Raw genomic sequence first — 17,978 nt, 5'->3', positions numbered from 1 at the left:
GAGCGTGCCGTTAAAGCTACGGTGTTAGAGGAGAATTACATAAACGAGGAGGAGAGAAGAGATGTGTCGTCTTGTCCTCGTCATATATGTAATTCTCCTCTAACACCATATAATAAAAGTTGACTGAGACATAAGAAATGATACCCAAAGTGGAAGGTTTTGACCTTTTATAAAATAAGTGTGTTGGTTTAGACAGCGGAAAGTTAATCAACCCAAATGGCCGTCTGGCGCTTCCGATACAGCTAGAACTTTGGCTTGTGTACTGCCAGCCTGGGGCCTCTGACGCGCTCCACGCAGTAGTGATACACGAGCATTTTATCAGACGCGAGATACGCACAGAAGCGAGGGCGTACTTTAGACCAATCAAGTGTTTCAGTGATACTAACTACCAAACCTACACGTGGCGTGAACCCATGTGGCTTTTCGACAAAATCCTGGACGCCGGCTGATAAAATTCACATTTTTAAATGTCCGTGCTTTTAACTACGTCTCGACTTGTCCGTAAAACTTCACGTCTTCAAAATTATTTTTAACAAACCAAAAAATTGTTTCGAATCACACACAAACACACACACACACACACACACACACAAAAAAAAAAAAAAAAAAAAAAGATAAATAAAACAACGAGACCACTTATGGCACCCTCTCCAACGCGGGAGGAGGCACTAGCAAAGAATTTCAAGGGCGGAAATACTCATAAAAACAGCAACAACCTAAAAAACGAGAGTGTATCCCAACTTCGTTACGCCTTGGGACCACCGGAATCTTAAGAGGGGCCGCGGCGCCGGAGCCACCGCCACCGCCTAGGATCTCTGGAGGGAGAGATAAGTAGCCCACACTTCCAATACTAAACAGACTAAAAAGACGGGGGAAAGAACAAGTAACAAATGAAGCAAAGTAGCGGGGTTGAGCCTATCCAGGTGTGTATATAACTGCTTGAGTGGCTTCGTAGGGAGTAAGCTCCGTTTACTCTTAAGTTGACAGTGCGACGAGAGCCTACGCGCCCGTCGGACCACCCAACCACCTTCATTTGAGCAGAAAAACTCCGCTCTCTGCGCCTGGCTATGGGCACGGACCACGATCACGTGGCGAAAGATAGACCTATGATTGGTTCAAAAAGCACGTAGCTTCCGCCACACTGTCAGTTAAGAACGGAGTACAGTAAAGTCAAAGTCCGAAAACGCCCGCCACCCAGCCCGTGGAAGAAGGAATGTTTTCCGCCGCTTCTGGTGGCGAGGAATTTCGGGGGGATGTCGTTATTTCGGCGCCCCCTCCCAGCTTCCCCCCCCCCCCCCCTCGCATAAAAAGAAACTAAATAAAAACAAAAACACGCCGGGACCATGAAATGACGCGGTGCTTCAAAGGAGATCAAGCGCTCGGAATCTTTGGGAGGTTGTTTCGCGTACAGGGCCTTTGTTGGCAGAAGAATGTTGGGGCGGAGCGGGAATTTTATTTCAAGTTTTGTTTTTCATTATTGCTACTCTTTTTATAGGGATATTTTACTTTACGTTCGACGGTTTTCGGTTTTTGGGGATCGGGGTCGGGTGACAGGCAAGGTTACGCAATGTGTCTCCTTCTGGTGAAATTGTTACAACCTAATATTTGTATCTTGAGACTTCACAACAACGAAAATAAAGGACACTATAATTGACCGTGAAATATAAATTTTAACTACTTATGCAGAAGTCAACAATATTCTCCAAACAGCGAAGATCTTATTTACAATTGTAATTGATAATACTGCTCAAAGCCGGATACTACAGCTTCGCAGTATACGATAATTGCAAAATATTGTAGATAGCTATTTATTGGTAGGATAAAAGTTGATCAACAGCCATTTCATACATATTGAACGTCATGACAAGGTCGAGCTGAGATATATTTCACTAAGGCATTTAGAAAAAAAAAAAGTGTTTGCCGAAACTTAATTGAATGTAAAGCACAGGTGTTGCAGATACGCGGTTCATTTCTTTCTGGTTATACTAGCTCCCTAAACGCAAGACCCCATAAACGGGCTAAAACGATTGGTTACTTCTCTAAAACCTAAAAAAAAAGAATTTTTTTTAACTCGATTTCGTGACCGCAAAGATGGCGTCGGCGCTCATGCATGCACCCTCCCCCTCCCCCTTCTCCCCACCCCCGTCTCTTCCATCATCGTTTAACGTTCAAACCCAAATATTCTAGAGATAACCGTTACCCCCTTCAACTTATAAGAGATGGCACGCAAGCCACACTCGGGCTCCTACATTCCGTACACATAGTATATACACGCAGGCTGCATAAAGTCACAGGCACGGTTGGGCACCCCTGTGTCTGTGTACACCCGAACAGTGTGATATTAAAAGAAATATTTCTGGCGCTCACGAAGCGAAGCGAAGCACCGAGCACAAAACGCTGCGGCTCCAACCGGAAGACGACATAAATTGATGTGACACTAAACGGGGTTGGCAGTGCGATAACACACTTTTCTATTAAGTGTCGCAAGGATCCAAGAGCGTGAGCCGTCACCCCCGATCACGCGAGCGGCCGGGGAGAGGTCATGAAAGGTGTCAAGCGGGTCCCTCAAATCCGAAACTCACGACATCTTTCACAGAGCGTCTGGGTTTTTTAGGTTGTTTTTTTTTTACCTGCCTTTTTTTTTTTTTTTTTCTGCAGAGAAGCTTTTGGCATACAAAAAGAAAAGAACCGCAAAGGCGTCACCGTTATAAGAGCTCCGTTGCACGACCTCGAGTATTACGAAAACTATACGCAGCCCTAGAAAATGTTTGAAGATAAAACAAAGAAAAACGAGAAACCTGCTTTCGCATGTGGAGTGACCCTACGAAAGTTGAAACCGGCACGGGATGAAGATAAGGATATGTGTAAGGCACTTCCAAAGTAGGGTTTTTAAACTGGAAATCTATATGGCGGTCACATTTCGCCAAATAAGGACGCCCAGATAGATACTGAAATATGATCAAATTTCAGCTGTGTACTTATTAACACAATTCTTAAAAGATAATGCCAATATTAGCCCGAAATACTCACAAGATTCCCCGTGCGTCCTCAAGAAGACTATGCTTGCCGAAAATAAATTACCGCTCTGGTGCTAAAGCATGTCGGAGGAATTGACAGTAAATTTAACTTGTTTACGCACACTATCATAAAAAATGTTTTATCTTCCCTGAAAAACTTGCTTATACGTTCGTTCAAATTAAGTGTGCCAAATTACCTGGTATAAGAAAGACTAATATATTTGCATTCATCAGGCCACGATAATATCGTTATTGAAATTTCGGTACCGTTGAAACAAAAGCAGTTTTACAAATATATATTTGTTTTCTTTAAAAATAGACTTTTTTTTCATTTGAGCAGGTTGCAACTTTTTTTTTTTATTTGAGCAGGTTGCAACTTTTTTTTTTTCAGCATTCCACTATAGTAGCGCAAGTTCTCTGTTGCCAATAATATCGTTTTCACTTTATTTTCGTCGAACCTGGTATTGCACCGGCTAAATTGCTTTCTTACAGCTGAGCCACCAAACGAGCAATGGGGCTTACTAAGCTCACGCCGTCTAAACGAATACAGAACACGATTACTTTCTCGCGTACTATCTTGTATAATGCTTACTGTTGGAGCATTCAGAGAGCAGCGCAAATAAGTAAGACGAGTTGTCAAATTACTCGCCTTACGCACGAACTGGTTTTGTATATGCTTGGTCAGATATGAGTGACATCTGTTGACATTCCTATTCTCGAGTTTAAAAACATCTAAAAACCTAACTCGAAATTACTCAGATGAGCCGTCTAAACGATTCCGTTCATGACCGAACTCGAGTAGTATGTGCTTGATCACACGAGTTACGTCTCCTCACCAATAGTGGATCCTCACGAGATCACGAACGGCGCAAGCACGGGAGCATGCGGGATGTTCGTTCTTGAAAGCGGAGAAGGCAGGCGTCTATTCAACGAGGCAAAGACCGGGAGATGGTTTTAAAGCAGGATACACGTCCTCATTTGGGCGAGCGGACGAGGCGATGACTTATGAAGCAGAACAGAACGTTGGCAAGATCAATAAAATAAACAAAATCACAAGGCCGCACGATAAATCGCCGTCGCGCAAACGCGAGCAATGGTTAACGTTGTTGCCGTTCACACCATGCAGGCAAACAATCAACCAAAGCTGTCCACCAATAAACACGCACAGCATTTTGTTTTGAGAGTTTGTTAATACAGCCTTGTCTGCTGCTTGTTTGTTTCACGAGGCATCAGTGCCACCGGGTTCTGTCGGGTGCTTATTTTGTTAATTAACAGTTACTCTATATGTATATATAAAGAAAGAAATAGAGATCAAACCAGACAACGCACAAAAATAAAATATATATGTTAGAACAATTGCTGTTATGGTGAGAGCCAGGGTTTTGTTTAAACGTCTTTGAACTATGCTAAGGATGCTGTCTGTCAGTGCGTCAATAAATCTTGATAATGAAAACCATTCCGCCTTTTCGCGCCATAAAGATTTGGCCGTTCGATGGGGAATAAAACATGGAGTTTCAGTGCTCTATGCTAAAAGAGGCTTCGAAATTAGCATAAATTCGTCCCCTTCAAAGTTGACTCGGTAAATATGAAATTTGTCCTCATACGATTAGTCTTACGTAGATATTTTTCGTGCTGTTTAGTGGTTGTAAATCAAGCCTACAAAGCATGTCAATGGACAAAAATTTAAATATATTTCGCTACATCGCTTTAAAGATGGGTCGCGTACATATTTAGATAGTTGGAAGTTAGGTAGCCATAAAATAAGGTACGAGAAACGTTTTGATCAACGCCTTCCGTACGACTGCTAACGTCGAATTCGATTCACTTGTACATCCGCTACGGTAAAGTTACCTTATTTATTTATTTTCGTAGAGACGCCAAAACAAACTTACGTCGTCTCGGCAAAAACTCACCGCCTGTTATGCCACTCTTTTCTAACGTAGACCGTAGCTCACATTTAGCTCCGCGGTGGAACACGTTCACCTCTTACACTAACCGGGGCAGCACGCAATAGCCGAGAGGCGCGCCAGACTGGATGTCGCTGCAGGCACGCGTGTCAAACGAAAGGTGTGCGTGAAGCTCTCACGGGAAAGTTCACCGGGAAGAGGATACCAGACTGATTCCGGGTATTGTAACACTCCCCCCGAGCTAAAAACAAGGCGAGTCGTCGCCCGTCCAGCCTGCTTCGCCGTCGAGGAAGTTCTAAATTTAATTTTTTTGTGCAATAATCCGGTGCCGGTTTCCTCGGTGGAGGAAGCGTGGCTGGTGATTATTGCGCAGCCATTACAACTCTGCAAACTTTTTTTTTTTATTTTTGTCTCGTTAGTAGCGGGTCATTTCCGTATTCGGTACTGAGTCCTGTAAACAGTGGCGTAGCGAGAAATATAAAAAAAAGGGGGGGGGGGGGGGGGTCTGAAGCCCTATAAGTTCCCCCCCTGGCTACGTAACCGCTTATGAAGTGATTGATGGAATCTTGTGAGTTAAGCACTTTTTCGATTACATAATATTTTTTGAACTACGACCGAAACGCTTCACATTGTCGTTGCCCCAAGATATAATAAAAAATAGTAACATTACGATTCTGTTAAAAGTCACGTAATAAATATGTTACAAAAATTGCACAGCCTTGCAATCAAGACCGCAAGGCTGTTTTAAATCAGTAATAAAATATGTGATGTATTTATTTATTAGCAATTATTTCAATTTCGAACATTCATTTTTATTCATTTGTTTCAGAACACTCGTGAGCTCCGATCAAATGCACTTCCAAAGTAGAGTCAAGTCAAATACGAACACTGCAGTTCTAAAAACCGTTCAAGCATCTAGACTTTTTTTTTTTTTTTTTTTTTGGTTTTGCGTTAGATCGAAACGCCATACATTTCATTTCTCGCGACTGACTCGAGAAGACTGTTTGCCTCCTTCAGCTCTGCGCTCCGGCGCAATCTGATATAGCGGATTCGATTTAAGCGATTTCGCTTTAAGTAAATTCGTTTTAAAAGCACCATAGGTTCCCGGTTCACGCAGCCATACAGCGTTTGGTCAAACCGGCGCACCGCCGCCAATCAACGCGAGGCAGTCCCTCACCAAAAACGCGGACAAAAGGAAGAGTCGAACGGTCGGTGCACTTGAGCGTGCCACAGACGGGAAATCCAGCTGAGCTCGCCGAAGCGTCGGCTAGAACGGCAAGGGCTGCAGCGGCTTTTGGCGGACAAACCCGCAACCCATGCGATTGCTGTCATCCGTTACAATACGCGCTTGTTTATATATGTATATATTTGTTTTTGTTTCATAGGCGTCCCTTTCCAGCAGCACCGTTGGCGCGTATCACCAGAGCCAACCAGGAACTGCGTGGGAAAAGGTCGCGTGTTTTTGGTGGGTTACCCTCTGCCCCCGTGCACTCTTGCGTACTCAGTTCCTCTGCAGACGAGTTTTCGGTAGGGGGGCTGACATGCCGAGTCTCCCTCCTCCCAGGGATTACACGCTTCTGTCACAAGTACCACCGTCTGGAGAGACTCTTTTGCTCTCTCGACATCCATCGTTTGCAACGGGACAGGAGAAATGCATCTATCCAGAACCAACTTCGTTCCCCTTCGGAGTCTTCTGAGATAGCGCATTCGCAGAGCGTACCGGAGGGCCCGTAGTACCGTTTCTGACGTACAGAAACGGTTCCCCTAAAACTCCGTACTGTCTGCAAACTTCCTCTTGTGCGATGCATTGGTAGGGCATCCGCAACCTTAAAACGACATCCTTAAAGGAGCTGTGCAACGATATTCAATTGGAATGTTTTTCTCTCTACACGAGCTTAATGGCACACCTGGGACTCAAGGATACTCACACGCAACGCCATTGTCAAAGAAACTCCTTTGTTGCGGTGTAATTTCAAGGACAAAAGCGATCATTTTCATTCAATCTCTCCTTTGCAAAATTTGATGACGTAACTCGGGGATCGCAGTACACCCAAGTGACGATATTTGAATGCGGTTCATAGATTGGACCCGAGCATTGCGTGGGCACTCGACTTGGGCTCGTGACAATTGCTAGCTCGAGGAGCATTCGGGTTGTGAGCCGTGTCCAATCGCTGCAACGATGACAACAGCCGAGCCATAACAACGTCTGGAACTCAGCGCGTGTCCAGCGCTTTGCCAACCCCAGCGCGTGGCTATGATCAACACTGGCGGCATATAATCGGCTCCAGATCACGTGGCCGCTTGTTCTGGGTGCGAGTTGAGGGGGTGAACTCTGCTCGTTTTTCTTTAATTTTTTTCTGGGACTTCTATTGCGTGGGGTGAAAAACGAACGCCTGTTTCATAGGTCATTAACGTTAGGGATCCGTTTTAAGCGGTATTTGCGCAAAGTACAAAAATTGTTGCATCGCTCCTTTAATTAAGAAAACAAAAGGATCTGTTTGTAGAAAGCAAAACTGTGGTCGTTTTTTTTTTTTTGTTCTTTTTACGAACCGAAAACAATTTAAGCTTCCGGTTCGTGATATGGAAAGCTCGCAAAGAGAAGCGAGCCAATTTCGATCCGCCGAGTTTCGTTGGTCCTTGAGACGACAGGACCCTCGAGCGTTCCTTCAGTCAGCGATAAACGCCGTTTGGTTATTCGTTGTACGCCGATGCACGGGAGTTGCCCCCCTCCGGTATGCCCCGAAGAACCCGAACCTTGCCTCGACTTAACCAACCCAGCTGACACAAAAAAAAAAAAAAAAAAAAAAAAAAACCCACCAGTTACGAAAGAAAAAGAATGCTTATTCTTTTTTTGCGGGGTCAAGTCCACGCCAAAGCTCAAGGTTTTCATGGTTATATTTCATGTTTTTAAAACATGAATAATATAACCAGCTCGGTGTATGTGATAGCTTTTTATGCGCCTGCATCGCTATCTATGCTTTTAAGAGGGAAAAAAAAAACGACAATGACATCAGATTGATGTCGCTTGGCTACAGAAATTACAAGTTGGGGCACAAACGAGTTATCTAATATACAAAAAAAAAAAAAAAAAGAACGAAACAGAAAAACGCTTATAAACATAATATAATGTACAAGTACCCGATAGGTGCGCTGTTCAGCACGAGGCCAAATAGTAGCTCATACATTTTGCCGCGGGCCACGTATCCGCACTAAATGCAAAATAGTATATACTATCTAAATCACAAACTGCTCACACACACACAAAAAAAAAGTCTTAAAAAAGAAAAAAAAAGTTTGTAATTTATAAAGGTAGTGAGGAAGAAACGGGCGTGCACGACCAACAAAAACACACACGCACAGGGAGGGGGGCTGAGGTCGGGTCCGGCGTGAGGATCACTTTTGTCACGGTTTTATTCGAACGCTCACGCCGCGATTTGCGAAGAAACGCGACGGCGGCGGGCACCGTTCATCAATGCGAGAGCTCCTCCGCTGGGGCAGCCTGCCCGGGGGATTAGCGCCGGGATGGCCCCAGAAGTCTCGCCCACACTCGCCGGCGTCGAAACACTCGTCAAAGAAGAAAACTGTGTTTCGCAAGGCAGCCAGCGGGAGGGGTGCACCGTCACAGCGGTCATCGTCCGACAAGCACGCTTTAATAACAATAAAAAAATAAAATAATAAAGTAATGAATAGAAAAGAGGGGGGGGGGGGGGGGGGGACTGTGGCTTGGTTTCATCCTCGCTTTGTTGTTGCGAAGCACGGCGGGGGTTTCTCCGGTGACCTCACGAACGGGAGGAGGAGAGCACGATTTTCATTGTCTCGGCTGGAATTTTTGTAAGGTTTCACGCGTCCAACGGGAAATTTAATCCCACGCGCACAAAAGAGAAGAAGGGTAGCGCAACCGTGGTGTTGAACGAGAATTGACATGGCGGGTCACCGGCGGTCTCGTAACGTGGCGGTTATCTCGGCCCCATCGAGAGAATCGAAGCTCAAGTGCAGACGTTGGTAGACGTACTTTTCAGCGAAATTCAGAGTCCCCGGGTTTTTAAAACGGATGAGCGTAGTCTGATATATTCAGCAGCCCAGTAAAAAGATGGCAGAGCGCAAAAGGCGATCATTAGGGCTTCGAAGAATATCCTCTGGTCGTGGAGAACATGACATTGGCTGTAGGAACGCGGCCGTTATCGCGAAGTCTGCGCCACGGATATATATTTAATAATCTCACGATAATAGTCCGAGGAAGGATGTCATGAAAACATCGCGACCTTGTTATTTATTTATTTATTTTTACGTACTGCACCCTCAATGGGCTATGGCAGGAGAGGGGATCATATACAGACAGTCAGTCAACAAGACATCGCAATCAACCACTGTCAACGGCACAAAATAATTCTTCAGGTTGTAGTGATCGGACGTTTCCTGCTAACAAATTTCAACGTCCAATGGTGCGAGGAAACTGTATTTAAACGTGTCGGTACGTGGATGAACGGTAAAATATTTAAATCGTGGTGGCTCCTCGTTGAAGTTGGGTTGATAAACTTGACGTAGTCATTGAAAGAGGCAAAACGTGATGAGTTAATCATAAAATACAATGTATTTAAGCGCTCAATATCACGAAGCTAAGAAGGAGGACTTAGGCCTAACACGAGAAGGTTAGACGAAGGAAAAAAGTTTCGGTCATACCGACGAAAAATAAAACGTACTGATTTCTTCTGAACTGATTCGACCTTGTTTATACTAGATTGTTTGTAGAGAAACCAAATTAATAGAACCCTAATCGAGGGTTGTGCGAATTAAAGTTTTAGAAGTTAAAAACTTTGCATTCAGTGGTGCCACACGTAACGTACGGCGCAGGTATAATCGCGATCCTAACCAACGCTTCTTTTTGCGCCTGTAGGTCGTGCGGCTGCGGATGTGACGCATTTCGTGGCGTTTTTGCTGTTTCCGGGCGCGCTATCTGAGTCAGAACCTTGCGCTTTGGTTTGGACAGGCGAAACTTCGGGCGAGCGCGCACGCGCGCACGCAGGCACGAGCGTGCAAGCAAAGTGCAACTGCGACAGACTGGCCGGCCAGACGGCGAGAGAAAGAGAGAGAGAGAGATCACGTTGTCATGTTGGAAGAGAATAAAAAAGGGGGGGGGGGGGCGGGGGAGAGGGCAGCCAGACGGCGAGAAACGCGGAGCCGGAACTTGCTTGCCGTCCACCGATTGGCCGGGACACAGGAGCGCACTACTACGTCACCGCGCGTTTTTGTGCGCGTTGAGAAGTTGAAATTATCCAACTTTCTTGTGCGCGCCCGGAAGAAGCGAAGAAGCGGCGCGACGTCACGAAAATACGTCACATCCACAGCCGCACGACCTACAGGCGCAAAAAGGAGCGTTGGTTTGGATCGCGCTTTAAGGGATTTGTTACATGTCGTGTCAATGCGCTTTGACCAAGATAAATCTGGCGTGAAGAGAAGACCAAGGTATTTATATTCGAAAACTCTTTCTAGGGATAAACCGTCGAATGAATAATTAAACACAGAAGGTGATAAACGCCTAAACAAAAGTCATAAAAACGGTTTTACGGAAGTTAAGTTCCTTTGCCAGGTTTCACACCAATTGCATTGTGACGATCGACAGTTGCGTCTGCTCTGCACCAAGCACCAAGATGGCGGCGCCCACTAGCAGATCGGGGAGCAGAGTGCCGATGCTCTAATGGCGAATTCGGGTGGTCAATCGTCGGCAACTTATTTTGCCGGGAAAGCGGCAATAGTGTTCGCGTGGTCAGTTTCCGGCCGGCGCGCACCGTTCGGGTGGTGGTTCTCCGGCAAGCACGGGCAACTATCCAGCGCTTTTTCTGCCCGAGCTCCGAACGGCCGGGCGAGTAGACGCCAGACTGTATCCGGTGTCGTCACTTCCGACATGGGAGAGAAGGTCAGTGAGAAAAAAATTAACGAAAGAGCGAAACTGATCTGAAGTCACTCTAGCAGCCGCTACGAGAGTCAATCCAAGTCGTTAGGACATGGGTGACGGCGGCGACAGGCTCTCGCTAGCGGTGTCCCGCGGGCGAGAGGCGAAGTAAACTGCCACCGCCTGGCGTTTCGTGTTCGGGTGGTGAGGGTCACGTGGTGTGCCGCCGGCGCGTTTCTTGTTGCCGGTTCCGCCGGCTCGTTCTCGCCGGCGATTGACCACCTGAATTCGCCATAAGCGTAGCTCATTTAGTGGCTCTATTCAGAACCGTGTCCGGCTGAAATCAGCACCCAGCCAGAACCATGCGCATACCAAAGGGTGCCGACCTTCGACCCAAGTCACACAGGCTATCTCCGGAACAACCAACTGCACACTGTACAGTGCTTATGCCCAAGCATTGTCGCGGCAAATAAAAAAAAAAAGAAAAACAATAAAAAAGTTGAATACTTTAACGGCTGACAGAAATTGATGCCATCGACCATATAGACATCAAGCGCAAACATCAGAAAGGAAATCAGATCGTTTGAGGCGCAGTGGCCCCGTCATACCAGGAATGGCCCCCGTATTCTTTTTGTGCAGTTGGTCCTCCCAAGCACTTACGACGGCTACCCGTGACTAATAAAAATATGTTACGCAATCGCGCTTAACCTAGAAGGCAGTGGACGATTGTTCATAGACTGCCGGCAGCTTCGAAGATCGTCCTCGGGTGGTCAAAGTGGGACAGATGCGATGATGGGCACCGCGTGGAAGGCGAGAACCGCGGTGCTGTACGCGTAGCGTTTCAAGCTTGACTGCGCGAATTGCCCGCTATGTCTTCAACGGGTTAGAGCGAAGCGGCTAGTCCTCGCGACCTCAATAACGGCGCCCTGCTAATTCAATCCGGGAAAGGCGTCGTTGACACGGCGCCTAACGGTTGGTTTTACAGACCGTTGCGCGTTTGCGCGGACACGGTTCCGACTATAGGCCACCAAATGAGCTACGCTTGAGAGTATCGGCACTCCGTTCCCCGATCTGCTGGTGGGCGCCGCCATCTTGGTGCTTTGTGCAGAGCAGACGCAACGGCCGATCGTCACAATGTCTAATGTACCAACATTTCCCAGATAAAAAGGCTACAATGCGGAGTCCCCGACGTGACACTAAAGTAGGCAAACGCGGGGCATAAATTGAACACGAGTGCTGACGCCAGCGTTCGGTTGAGACTCGCGTCCTCGCTGATTGGACACGAATATAAGCCCAAAGCTTACGTCATCACTCGTGTCCAATCAGCGCCCCACGTTCGCCTCGTCAAGGGGACGTTGAACATTCAGGTGGTGCGTCGCGAGAACCATGTTACTGCTCGGATTGCAGCATTAATCGATAACAATGCCGAAGAACAAACCACAAAGCAAAAAGCTGGAACCTTAATAGGCCACGGCCCGCGTTTTTTCTTAAACTGTTAGAGACTCTAATAAGTACGTGACTCGCCAATTGGTTGACCAACCTGCACCGAACGGTTGCGTCACTTTTTCGTTTCCAACGCGGTGTGACGGTACAGCTACACGATTTGAAATCACGAGCAGCCACAGACGCACTGAAGTCAGCGAGTTTGAGCTCAGTGTATAGTAGTGATATGCTATATTATGGGTCGAGACGGACAAGGGTCCATATCACAAGAGCGAATGACATTTTAGCGAACGGCAACATTTGAGCGAATGGTCGTTTTAGCGAATAACGGGGGCGCGCGTTAACCCATCCGTCGCGCTGCGCTTTACGCCGCTTCGCGGCGGCAGTCTGCGGCAACTCATTACAAAAATATGAACTCATTTGGCCCACCCGAAAACGCCGCTTCGCGGCGTCCGACTATTCGCTAAAGTGTCGTTCGATGAAACGTGGGCGTTCGCTAAAACGTCATTCGATCAAGTGAGTGCCTCCCGCCCTGGAAAATGCTCAGAAACTACTTTGTTTTCACACAGACCGTTATACTGGCAACGACAATGGAACCTCGAGGTCGATTTTCTCCTAATCCCCTCGAACGGAAACGACAACCTCACTGATCGCCGCCACTTTTCGCATGCCATCAACGCCCCGGTCAACTCCAAGAGAACGCTCGGAAGACAACAGGGATTACAACATTCCATCTCATCGTCCGCTCCCAAGGCGCGTTAGAAATGGAAAGCACTTCCTAATTCGCCTCCGTCCCAGTCAGACAATGGCGTTTTAACAACGACAGCCCCCAATGGGGCCGAGCTACGCAGCACACGACGTTCGACCTCACTGAAACCACCGCAGCGGAGGTGGTGGCAGCGGCGGCGGCGCCAAAAAGCCTTTACGCATCAAGAAGACCGCAAGACAAAAAAACAAAGGTCGCGCAAGTCGATCCTTGAACCAAAGTCCTTGAATATTTCTTTTTCCTTTCTTTTTTTCTCTTAGTTGCTAACAGAGAAGTGGTCTCCGCAGGAAGAGCTGAAGGGAGGGAGAGAAAAAAAAAACGCATCTACGTTTCACGGCGCGCCGTGCCGTGCCGTTGGTTCTACGCAGCGCACCCGCGGCACCTTTGGTTGTTCCAAGGCCTTCGAGGAGGCTCTTCTGGATTCAGGCAGCGTTTTCTCCGCGTGGAACCGGAGGTAGCTGCATGCATTCGTCTCTTCTTTTACGTGGCCTCTATTTATTTAACCCGCATCTGTGTACCGCCCTATACCGCGTGAGTCTGTCCGAGCGAGGATGCAGGTCAACCCGTGGCTGTGTCCATCTGTTAACTCCGTTGGACATCGACCAATTATCGTTTTTTTCTTTGTCCATTAGTTTTTCTGCGTGAAAGAAAAAAGATGTGGGTATAATAAGCGATATGTGACTCATGCTAGCCGTAAATTACAACCGACGATTGATTCTTGGCCGGGGGTTGCTGTGGTACCCACGTGCTCGTGGCTCCCGCTGTCTTGTTCGTTATAAAAGATGTATTACGCCATACCGGCTGTGAATGGCTAGACACTATTTGCGGAACGAACCAACCAGTGTAATCCGTCAGTCTGAAATCAATGCTAGTCGTTCGAGCGCAGGCACGTCGTTTACGCGAAGAAGGTTAGGTGTAACGGCTGCGCCCGGACAGGGGAAATTAGCATGTTTGGTTCAAGCACCGGCCTCTTGCTTGTTTGTTTGGTATCCGTTGATACTTGAAAAGAGAAAGAAAACAAAACGGCATCGACGTAAGGACCACCCACGGGAAAGACTGCTGCAAGACTGCAAGATGCTCTACCGAGTAACCATGTGTTGCCGTCGACGATTCCAAGTTACCGTCCCCCGCGCTCAAACGTCAGAGCCTGCTGGGTGTGCAAACACAGACTAAACGCCCAAACACAAGCAGAGGTAGTGTCCATAAACAATTTTTTTTGATATAGAGATCGGTATCAGCGGGGAAACAAGGCAGTTTTCATTTATTCTCATGTAAAATGAGATAAGCTTTCAAAGAACCCTAACAATGTCGAACGCAACATGCAGGACACCGAAAGAACCTAGCACACGCCATCACTTTTAAAAACAAAAGTTAACTGAGTTAGAAGTGACGGTTCGGGGGTAGCTGTTTTAAGAACCAAAAAAGGTAGACTATAAAGCCGCCCAGAAAACTAATTTTTCTCAGAGCGTCTGACACCGAATTGGCAGGTTCGTCACACGAAATCGTTCGCCAAGAAGGCCACCGGAAAGCGAAGGCTCTTGCCAAGAGGAGACGCCGTCTTCCGCGGGCGAAGCCTTGTTGGTGGCGACCTCGAGCTCTAGGGCAGTCTTCGAAAGACGACTCGTGTTTATGCATAAGGATGCCTTCACGTACGGGGTCGCCATTCACGAACACGACAGCCAAACACGGCAAGAGGACACTCGCACGTTGGCACCGTTTCTGGAGTGTGTTGACAACACATGTGCTGACTCAGTCATCGCGGTAAACCTCTCGGACCGTTTGCGATACGAACGGGCAATGTATCGGTGGGTATTGGTGTAGTCACTACTGCGTAATGCACGTCATGAGAAATCGTACAGCACTGGCCATATTACACCACTAATTAAACATAAGATAACGATATTTGTCATCAAACTTAACTTTAGGCTGCAAAACTATTCCTACAACAAGTTTGACACCACAATTAGTGATTGGTGGCAACAGGCGGGTGCAGTCATATATCACACGAACCACCCCTGCCATTAACGCACAATGTCTGACAAAAACAAAAAGACGTTCTTAAGGGTTTAACGTGGGCAAAGAAACGCAGGACAAACTCCAGCGAAGGACTTGGGTATTATTTCGACTACCTTTAAATATGTAACCCGCGATAAGTCAGAATGCAGGGAACTCGGCAGGTATTCCAGATGGAGATCGGTAGGCCGGCACTTCCGAGGCGAAGTGTGAATGAAAACGCGCTTGGTTCTTTCGAAAATAGTGTCTAGCCTTTCACAGCCGGTATGGCGTAATACTTCTTTTATAACAAACAAGAAAACGGAGGCCGTTACGCGTAATATCGCTAAGACGCGCTCCAAAAACAGTAATTGGTCGGAGCTTAACTCTATAGCTGGCCCCGCAGCAACCCTTCCTAAATAAAACAAAACGCGTTAAAGGCACGTAGCCCAAAAGGTGCGACGCGTAACATGCGACCTGATCAACCAACATGGCTCCCGCTCGTTTCTCCTTAGACTGTATAACGCTATGCCGCTGAACTCCCGCCTTGGACAAAAGTATAATCAGTATAATTGCCTCCATACATATTACATAGAGTTTCCATTTCCAGTCGCTCTCATATCACTTCCTGGATTCCCAAGCACCTGCGCTTTCAAGCCGATCACGAACTACGGGAGATAATGACGCGGCGAATTGCCGCTAGTCATCGCCCAATCCGCCAACCGTTGAACGGCGGAGTCCACACCGAGTTTCAAGGGCACCGGGAGGTCAAGCACCATGCATGAGCAGCACCTGTTCCTGCTCGTGTGCAAATCGCAGGAGCTACGGCGCCCCTTCGTCGATGTCCGTGGCCTTTCGGTGGGTTTACGTATAGTACGCGCTCTGTTTCACCTTACGATGGACCGCGGAGAACACACTACGAGCCACCCCGGCCAATCAAGAGGCTGTAGACCCGCCACGTGACTTTCACGCGGGGTTGGATTGGACCGGCTTCGATGGGTAGTAGCGTCTACTGTGGTCCGTCGTAAGGTCAAACAAAGTGTGGGTATAAACACGTCGGCGTGGTCTACGCCAGACGAAAATAAAGATGGAGGTGTCTGGGGGTTGAATTCATTACGGCGTCTTTGACAGCGCTGTCGCGGTGCTCTCGAGGGAACCCAAACCTGTTCGGCTCTGTATGGGGGGGCTCTCGGAGGCAATTTCGGCCACGCACGTTCTCTTCCTGGCCTGGAAGATCGGCTTATCTTCGGAAAAGAACGCTGCATCCCTGATCCACGTCTCTCGCGCACTACACGTGCTTCGCGTGCTGCGCTCGGAAACTAGATCGTGCAAGGGTGTAGATATATTACACAGTGTAGCAGAGTTCAGAACGGGTTACACTCGCTCGGTGGCATTTGGTTTCGAGCCTCGTGTAGATTAGGGAAATAATCTAACAAGGTTTACTACTGAAATTATATCTCTCGCATTTGTATCGGTTCTTATAAGGAAACACTGTGAGGCGCACTTTTTTTTTTTTTTTACGTTGGCGTTTGGCGGTCATGACACGATTACACTATCGTGGGCCGATGGATACATGATTTAAACAGCGCGAAGACGAGGACAAAGTAAAAGTTAACCGATATGACACAGAAGGAGGCATAAGAAGGCATACCAGACTACTGCGTGGTGCACGTTAAAGACCCCAGGCTAGCGGTTGTACCGCACTGGCTAAATTTCTCATCTACAGCTGGGAGACTCGTCGCCCCTGTGAGGCAGACCAAGTTCTAGGCTGTATAAACATACACACAACCCAAATTTTTTAAGGCATACCAGTGACGGCAGAGTAATAAACACGTGATATACATGTTCCGTGTTTTTTCGTGGTTTATTAGGGTGACAAGTATGCTATAAAAACTATAGTCCGTTGCAACCTAAGAACGAAGGGCGAGGGTAAGGCAGGCCGGGGAGGAGGGAGCAGACGGAACGCTGGAGAAGAGAGGGGGAAACCTCCTCTTCTCTTTAGCGTTCCGTCCGCTTCCTTCTCCCCGGCCCGCCTTACCCTCGCCCTTCGTTCTTAGGTTGCAACGGACTATATACCTATTTTCACCTCAAGAACCATAGGAAAAAAAGTCCGGCTTCTCGCGGATGATTACTAATTTTTACCTTTAGGTGGAGATTTAAGATATATTTATTAGCATTTTAGAGTGGATACACGTTATCTTATCAAGGAGTACACGTTTCAAACGCCAAAAGCATCGCCTGTTCCTCCGACAACCAAATCTGGCGAGAACTATTTCGCGCGGCGTATGAACAATGCGCAAAACTTACTGTTTTCTTAAGCTGAAAACGGGTATAGATACCAGCATGAATAAACTTGAGTTGAAAGTCCGCTCTGTGACCTGTTGGTTCCCTTTTACTTTTACCTCGTCTTCGCGCTGTTTTCGTTTTTGCTTTAATGAGACTCTAGTCGCACTGCAGTTGGCTTCATAGAACCGAGAGAGAAGTAGGCTATAAGGTCGCATAGTCAAAGTACAAAGGTAACAGCGCACCGACTTGTCTCTTGGCTTCGAGTCTTCAAGAGACACCGCGCGACTTCCCAGCAACTGCCGCGTGCAAATGCAGCTAGACCTCATCCGGCGGTTTTGCTGCTCCAACGACGCTGTCGATGAGGCCGTTGAGAAATTTCTCCTTCTGCTCAAAGACAACACGCAAGCTACCCGGGGTCTCCCACTAATCTGGATTCCCCGGCTATCGTGGACGGGTCACAGCGCGTCATTGTCTGGGTGGCGCGGGGGGGTTCGTCGCATTAGCGTATAGATGAAACGAATACGATGACGTGAATCCGTGGCGAAGCCCTTCCTCCTCGACACGCGCGGATGCGTACGGGCGACGAGACGAGAGGGACTTCACCCCCGCGCTTTCGAAACGAGGAAGTGTTGCGCACTTTACACGCGGGGCATCTCACGCCGTGGCGAAGGAAACCG

The 17,978-nt window shown here is 47.5% G+C and overlaps 1 protein-coding gene across 1 annotated transcript in view; it reads right to left on the bottom strand.

Annotated features, from left to right (window-relative positions):
• Positions 1–17,978, bottom strand: part of LOC120837761 — a 104,708-nt gene that overhangs the window by 1,958 nt on the left and 84,772 nt on the right. The gene's annotated exons all lie outside the window — the stretch shown is intronic.

This window comes from Ixodes scapularis, unplaced genomic scaffold, assembly GCF_016920785.2.
Source record: "Ixodes scapularis isolate PalLabHiFi unplaced genomic scaffold, ASM1692078v2 PGA_scaffold4__175_contigs__length_147842914, whole genome shotgun sequence".
In the NCBI taxonomy this organism is placed as follows: Eukaryota; Metazoa; Arthropoda; class Arachnida; order Ixodida; family Ixodidae; genus Ixodes; species Ixodes scapularis.
The sequence above is the reverse complement of the archived record's forward strand: the minus strand, read 5'-3'. Positions and strand labels throughout refer to the sequence as shown.